The sequence below is a fragment of the Arachis hypogaea genome, chromosome 18 (assembly GCF_003086295.3).
Source record: "Arachis hypogaea cultivar Tifrunner chromosome 18, arahy.Tifrunner.gnm2.J5K5, whole genome shotgun sequence".
Classification (NCBI taxonomy): domain Eukaryota; kingdom Viridiplantae; phylum Streptophyta; class Magnoliopsida; order Fabales; family Fabaceae; genus Arachis; species Arachis hypogaea.
In genome coordinates, this window is record NC_092053.1 from 57,080,174 (window position 1) to 57,087,102 (window position 6,929).

At 34.9% G+C, this 6,929-nt stretch overlaps 1 long non-coding RNA gene across 2 annotated transcripts; it reads left to right on the forward strand.

Annotated features, from left to right (window-relative positions):
• Positions 1-1,155: 1,155 nt before the first annotated feature.
• Positions 1,156-6,276, forward strand: LOC112772856 (uncharacterized). 2 transcript variants are annotated; one of them, XR_011876616.1, is made up of 5 exons: positions 1,156-1,316; positions 1,619-1,688; positions 3,860-3,941; positions 4,539-4,807; positions 5,844-6,276. It is a non-coding gene; the product is annotated as an uncharacterized lncRNA (long non-coding RNA). The 2 variants fall into 2 exon arrangements; XR_011876615.1 differs by having other exon boundaries at positions 1,619-1,683.
• Positions 6,277-6,929: the final 653 nt, after the last annotated feature.

The window sequence follows — 6,929 nt, forward strand, 5'->3', positions numbered from 1 at the left end:
GATGTGTGGTATAATCTGGGACCAAGCATATCTCTCTTTATGAGCAATTAGACCAAGGAATTGGCTATTGATCAAGATCTGAGAGATTGAGTCACCAAGGGATTGGGGCTCAATCAATCATGATTGCCAAGAGTTCAATGAGTTGCATGATTGAAGAGGATATAAGCTGAAATTGATCCAAAGAGACAACATCTCCTGATCTCAATGAATTTCCCAATTCTTATCTATCCCTTTCTTTATAGCTTAATTTTACATTCAGCAATTCCCCACTCCAATTTACATTCAAGTCATTTATGATTCTGCACTTTACATTCTGCCATTTTCATTTCTGCACTTTATTGCTTTCCTTTATATTCTAGCCATTTACATTTCTGCCATTTATAATTCTGCAAATCACAATCTACTTGTTCTGCTTGACTAATTCATCAATCGATTAAAACTGCTTGAATTTGCCAATCTCTGTGGATACGATCCCACTCTACTGTAGGTTATTACTTGACAATCACTACAAGAAAAATACCCATTCAGCCACACTTTTTTTAAGCTACATTTAAAAAGCGTAGCCTATTCCTAGAATAGGCTACGCTTTTTCGCATGATGCCCTTTTATAAGAGAAAAGGAAACACTATTGAGGCATCACTTCAAAAACGTCTCCTTAGATATTTTAAATATCACTTATAAAGCGTAGCCAAATCTGAAAAGCTATGGATACATTTTTTAGATCAAAGGGAGCGCTTTTAAAAAGTAACCCATTTGTTAAATTTTGGGTGCGCTTCAGAAGTGTCTCCTAATATTAAAATACCAAATAAACACTTGAGTGAAATTTTGTTTGCCCTATATCACCTTCACTCCCTCACTCACGCAATACACACCCTCCTCCTCACTCAACACACACGAAGAAATCAGAAAGCTAAGGGGGAGAACGGGAAGAAGAAGAGAGGAGAGGGAAGGAAGAACGACGGCGGCTAACTGGCTAGGGATCTGCCGTCGTCGTCATCGAATGCCAGTGAGAGAGAGAGAGAGCTCAAGGAAGAGAAAACGCAATGGAGGAGAGAAGAAAGGAGTGCTCTGTCGCCGCTGAAGCTCCACCGCCGCTGCTAGGGCTTGTTGCCGTCGCCGTTCTGCTACCGCCAGGCTGATGTACCGCCACCGAGGATCTCGAATGGGATGTCTCACCGCCGTTGTGCTCTGTCGCCGCGCTGCCATCGACTGGAGCTCGTCGCTGAGTTGCTGCACCGTCTCCAAGCCGTTACGTCGCCGCTCATCTCTTCTTCACCGTCGCCGCTCATCACCATGGTCGTATCCTCTGTCACCAGGTAAGCATTCTCTGTTCTGTATCCTCTCTTTCTCTGATTTAGGCAATTAGGGTTCTTAATCCTCATTGTCAAGAACAAAACACACAGCTCAAGTTGATGCAGCTGGGCTCAATATTCCTTTTGAAGAAGGCCCCCAGTGTTAGGTTAGCCACTCAGGTCCAATTTCTGTGGGGAAGGCTGTTTAATTTCATTGCCTGCTTCATAATATTTTCAGCCCTCAGTTATAATCTTTCTTTTATTCTCTTTTACGTACATCTGTTTTGATTAATTAGTTGACACTTGAAGTCCATTTTACTGTGCAGGTAATGGAAGATCTCTGTGAGCGCTATTTTGACCCTAATTATTTGAACTTCTTTCACATGATAAGGTAAGGTGAGATGTTTAACGGCACTTTTATATGCTCTGCTGATCACCCTGTACCACCATAGTAAAATTGCCAATTGAAGAAAATTTGTTCTATACTCTGCAATTAGGGTTAAATTTAATTAGGATTCTATATCACAATTTCATATTTAATTAGGGTTTTTCTATGTCTGGTTCAATTTCTGCCGTGCTGTCTGTGTTAGAAGCTTTTCCGTGCAGAATCGCATTTGATCATTGCTTGTTATTATTAGTGTTGAATTCTAATTTTGTTCTTTATTCAATTTGTGATTAATTGACTTTGGTTTTGTGAGAAGGTGTACTGCGGTTTAGGGTTCTGATTTTATGATTTTTAATTTTAGGGTTTTAGCTTCTGAATGCGTATTGTTTCTAATTTTTAGGGTTATAGGTTTTAGCTTCTGAATGCGTATTATCTTATGAATCTACTCTGAATTCTGTTTGAGTGAACATTTTTATTTTACTGTATGAATAGTACATGATAGGAGTTAAAGTTATTTTGCTGTGGTATTGTCTTTCTAATTTTTTGAGTTTATGTTGCTTGCTTCATTAGACTTTGCTTTCTGATTTTGCATCTTGCTTGTTAAGTTCGTTTTAGCTTCATAGTTGTATAAGTAAGCATTGTTTCATACTAGCATATAAACCTTGTACTCAATTATTTCACATCTTCAATGATTCCAAGTCTCATCTATTCTCTTAATTGTAATATATTTCTGTCTTTATGCTATAAATACTCATTTTGTTAGTAATGCTTCTCACTTGAGTTGATGCTTCACTATTTTTTGAAATTCTCTGCTCTTCTAGCATCCCTTATCTCATTTGTTGAGGTAGCAGTAGTTGTAGAATTTTGACTTGTATTATGAGATGATATAGTAGTAAAATTAGGAAAAGTTAAAACAGTATGAGGAAATTGATTGTAAGTTGGAGATGGAGAATCTGCTTTGAATAATTCATGATAAGGAAATTTAGTTTCATCAAACAAAACATGCCTTGAAATCAAAATTATGTGGTAATTGATAAGGTGACATGTGATTAACAACTTTGGAAGATAATCTGTTTACAGTTTTTAAAAAATTGTAATCTGGTTTTTGTTTATGTAGTAATTAGGACAAGGTTTGAAGGCTTATGCTTATATCTTGAGCGCTATCCATTTCTATAAACACAGCCTGCAGATTCCCATAGATTTCTGATTAGCTGTCTTTCTGCTTTATGCTTTCTTCGGCACTTTTAATCATCTTTCTTCTTATCAACTACAATTAAAAATTATAATATCAAATCTCAGATTCATTAATAAGACTTGCTGCTACCGATTCTAAACTTTGGGGCCTTCTTAATTAGTAATAATAGTAGTATTTATAATATCAAATCTCAGATTCATCTTGCTTGCATTTGCATAGTCTTGGCGCTTCTGAAAATGAGGTATTTGGATGCTCTTTTGCTTCAAGAATCATCATCATTTCAAACTCCAATTGTGAAGTGAAATCTTGTCTCTTTTTCTTTCCCATACATTTTATATTGTTCTGTAACCACCTGAGACTAAAACAAGAAATAATAAAGTACAATATCATTGCTTCACGCTTTTTGTTTTTCTTATGTTTGGATATATAGCCTTGATAGGAGCTACATGTGTTTGTGAGAAACTGAACGGAATATAAAGGTTTTCTTCCTCATTGATTTTATTTTCTTTTTTTTTTATCCCTCCTTTGTATACTATATAGTATATACCATGAGTTGCCTATATTTTACTTGTCCCTTTTACATGGAAACATTGCATTGCAAGTAGCACCATGAACGTGTACTTTTATTTGTTATGTTGTGCTTAACGGTAATGTTTTACTTTTTACTCTCAATTTTAAAATGATTCCATTCACTTGCACAAAGCTCATGTGTATACCGTGTTTAATGGATCGCTAACTTTTAGCTGAAAAAAGTGTCACTGTCACATGCTCATTTTTGAAATGCGTGTAAGTGTAACTAGATCTTCCTTCAAGGGAGTTTTTGCACTTGCCTCTGCTTCAAATCGAACAAAATATTTACCTTGAGAACCCATTTCTGCTATTTCCTATAAAGAAATCCATAGTTTTGTTTGATTTATTAGCACTCAACCATTCCACTTTTTTTAATGTTTATAGTTTATGACTTCAAATCAATATACCATATTGCAGATATAGAAAAACTTTAAGGGACGATGAACAAAGATTTTAACAGGGTCGCTATTCTATAGCATCTGCAGTTCTGCTCTTAAATGTGAGTGATTTAAGAGTCAAATTTTATTACTTCATTTTCTGTTTCAACTGGAACTGATGTCACTGACTGATTCTTTTTCTTTTTCTTGATATATATGTTTGTTTTTTTTAATTGTGTTAGAGGTGGATGCTTGATCCTTTACACTTGTGAGTTGCGTTACTCATTAGTGAAAGTAGCTTTTTGATGTTTTTCGATTAATTTGCATTCTAATATGGTATCAAAGCAAGTGTTACTGTTTTTAATTGAAGGAAGGTGCTGCTGGTGCTCATAAGATTGGGAAGAATCACCAAGGAAGAAATTAAAGAGGTTTATATGAATTTTCTTTTTAAATTCATCAACAGAAAAATTAGAATGAAGATAGTGAAGTAGTTTGTATTGGCAATCTTTTTTCCTTTCCTAGCTTTGCATTTTGTTCCCATGAGAGTAGGAGTTTCCTTGAAGAATATTTGGAGTGTTTCATGAATTAGAAGTGGCAAATTTGCTTCCCAAGGAACATATTTGTTTCTCAAAGATTCCCTTGCTGAATAAATGTGTCACCATTTAAATAAAGTTAGTAGTACAAACAAAGTGAGGGTATATATGTTGTTGTTCTTGCAGGTGATAGCCGTAGCAGTAGCAATTGGTGTTGAAATACATGCAATTTTTCATCTTTCTTGCGACTTCCTTCGCCTCCTTCGTGCAAGCCCTCAAAAGTACAAGCCACACCTTGGTTCAGGAGAAACAGGATTAAGCTTCCTAAACCACTCAACAGTCTAACTGGCTTCAATGCATTTTGGTACTCACATCATCTCTTTGTCATTGTCTATGCCTCGTTGATTGTTCATGGAATCAAACTTTTCTTTACCAAAGAGTGGTACGAGAAAACGGTTAGTAACTTCAATTCCTTTTCCTTTGTATAAATTGCACTGACACTTTCCTGAGGTTAAAGTTAAATTATATACAACACTATTTTTTTAATGTTTGCATTGACTTTGTTAGTGTTGTGTTTATAAAAGAAATTAATACCACAGCTTACAATCTATAGAAATATTAAGTATTATATAACTTTAAATTGCACTAGAAATTCACTAGAAGCCATCGCAATTTACCCTTTTCCTATTTAGAATAAATGATCATTTTTAATCATAAAAGATCTAAGTGCTGACAATTTTATGCAGTGTGGACAAACCTTACCTGAATTGCTTTGAAAGTGGTTTTATTTACTGCTCTTACTCTGATGGAAAGTAACTTTGAAATTCTGCTTCTTTAAACCTTACCTGAATTGCTTTGAAAGTTGTTTTATTTACTGCTCTTACTCTGATGGAAAGTAACTTTGAAATTCTGCTTCTTTATGTTGTGACGTCAATGTCAATAAGTTGCCACTGGTCATGTCTAGTTTGTATCAATCAGATGCATCTTGATCTGGTTTTCTGCAATTATCGCCTAAATTTTAATTAATTAGATTGATTCATTCTATTTGAATGTTCTCGTGGATGATAGTATCCTTAAATCATCCTTTTACTAGTTGGAGTTGTTGATAAATGTTGGTTTCAATGTAACCTTAGTGGCTCATGAAATGACAAGGAAAGAGATTAACTAATTTATTCAGATTTAAGGATGGCACTTATTTATTACTTGTCAGTTAATGATAAAAAGGTCAATGTACTGTAGAGAAAGCACTACTTATAGATGCTATTATAATGCATATCATTTTGTTGGCATAATGGTTCATACTAAAGTGACTTTGAGGATTATTTTCCTCTAATATGTTTCTTATTGCTCATGACATGGAGTATGATGAATCAGGAATGCACTATAAGTTCTGGCGTGGATTGTTCTTTGGTTCCTTTTATTGTGATTTATGGACTTTTCATGTATGATCATGTTATCACTTCATATTTTGATGGGTTTCTTATTGTGCAGGGGTCTGATTTAGATAGTTTATTAGAGTAGAATAATGTAACATCTTCAGCCAAAACAATTGTTGGCTCAACACCTCTGAAGCAGAATCAGAAGCATGAAGGTAGTGCAAGGATTATTAGAAGCACACTCTCAAACAAGGAAATGCGCAAAAGTCAGTCAGCCAGGCCTCAATCGGAGCAGGCCATACCAACATCTGATCTACAAAAAGAAAGACAACCACTTCGCCCTGTACATGTGCAATTGATTTTGAAGAAATTTATTTTTAGAGAAATAAGTTTTATTTTTAGAGAAATAATGTGTATTATTCCCAAATAGAAGATCTTATGGCTGCTAATTTATTATGGCAACCGAAATTTTGTTTTAGGATAATTTTTATTATTTAAAGAATATTGGATTGTATTATTATGTATTATTTTTATTTTATAATATTTTACTAATTTAATTAAAATGATAGGATTATATATATAATTATATTATTAAATATTAGGTTTTAGAAAAAATTATATATATACAAAAAAAAAAAACAATGAGGGACCTAAGGCTACACTTATATACAGTAGCTATAGTATACAAAAAAAAAAAAAGAGGGACCTAAGGCTACGCTTATAAAAAGTAGCTATGGTATACAATGTGGCTACGCTTTACAAGTGATGCAGTAGCGTTGAAAAGCGTAGCCTATTCTGGAAAAATGAAAGCTGAAAAGTGTAGCCTTTGGTCCTGGACAGCATCACTTGAAAAGCGTAGCCTATTCCCAAACACCAAAAGCGTAGCCTTTGGTGCAGAAAAGCGTAGCCTTTGAGAATAGGCAACGGCCGAATAGGAATCACCCTAAAAAGCGTTGCCGTAGCCCAAAAAGCGTAGCCGTAGCCTAAGGCATCATTTTTTTCACTTTTGGCTACACTTTTCAAGTGTACCTGAATGGGTGCTTTTCTTGTAGTGAATAATTTTGGTGCGCTTGCCAAAAGAACCGATTCACCGTTTTTGAATGGGGTTTTGAATTGGATTCATCAAGTTTTATGGCGCCGTTGCCGGGGATTGGCTTAAATTTGACAGTGATTAAATTGATTGGAGAGCTAAATTAAGCAA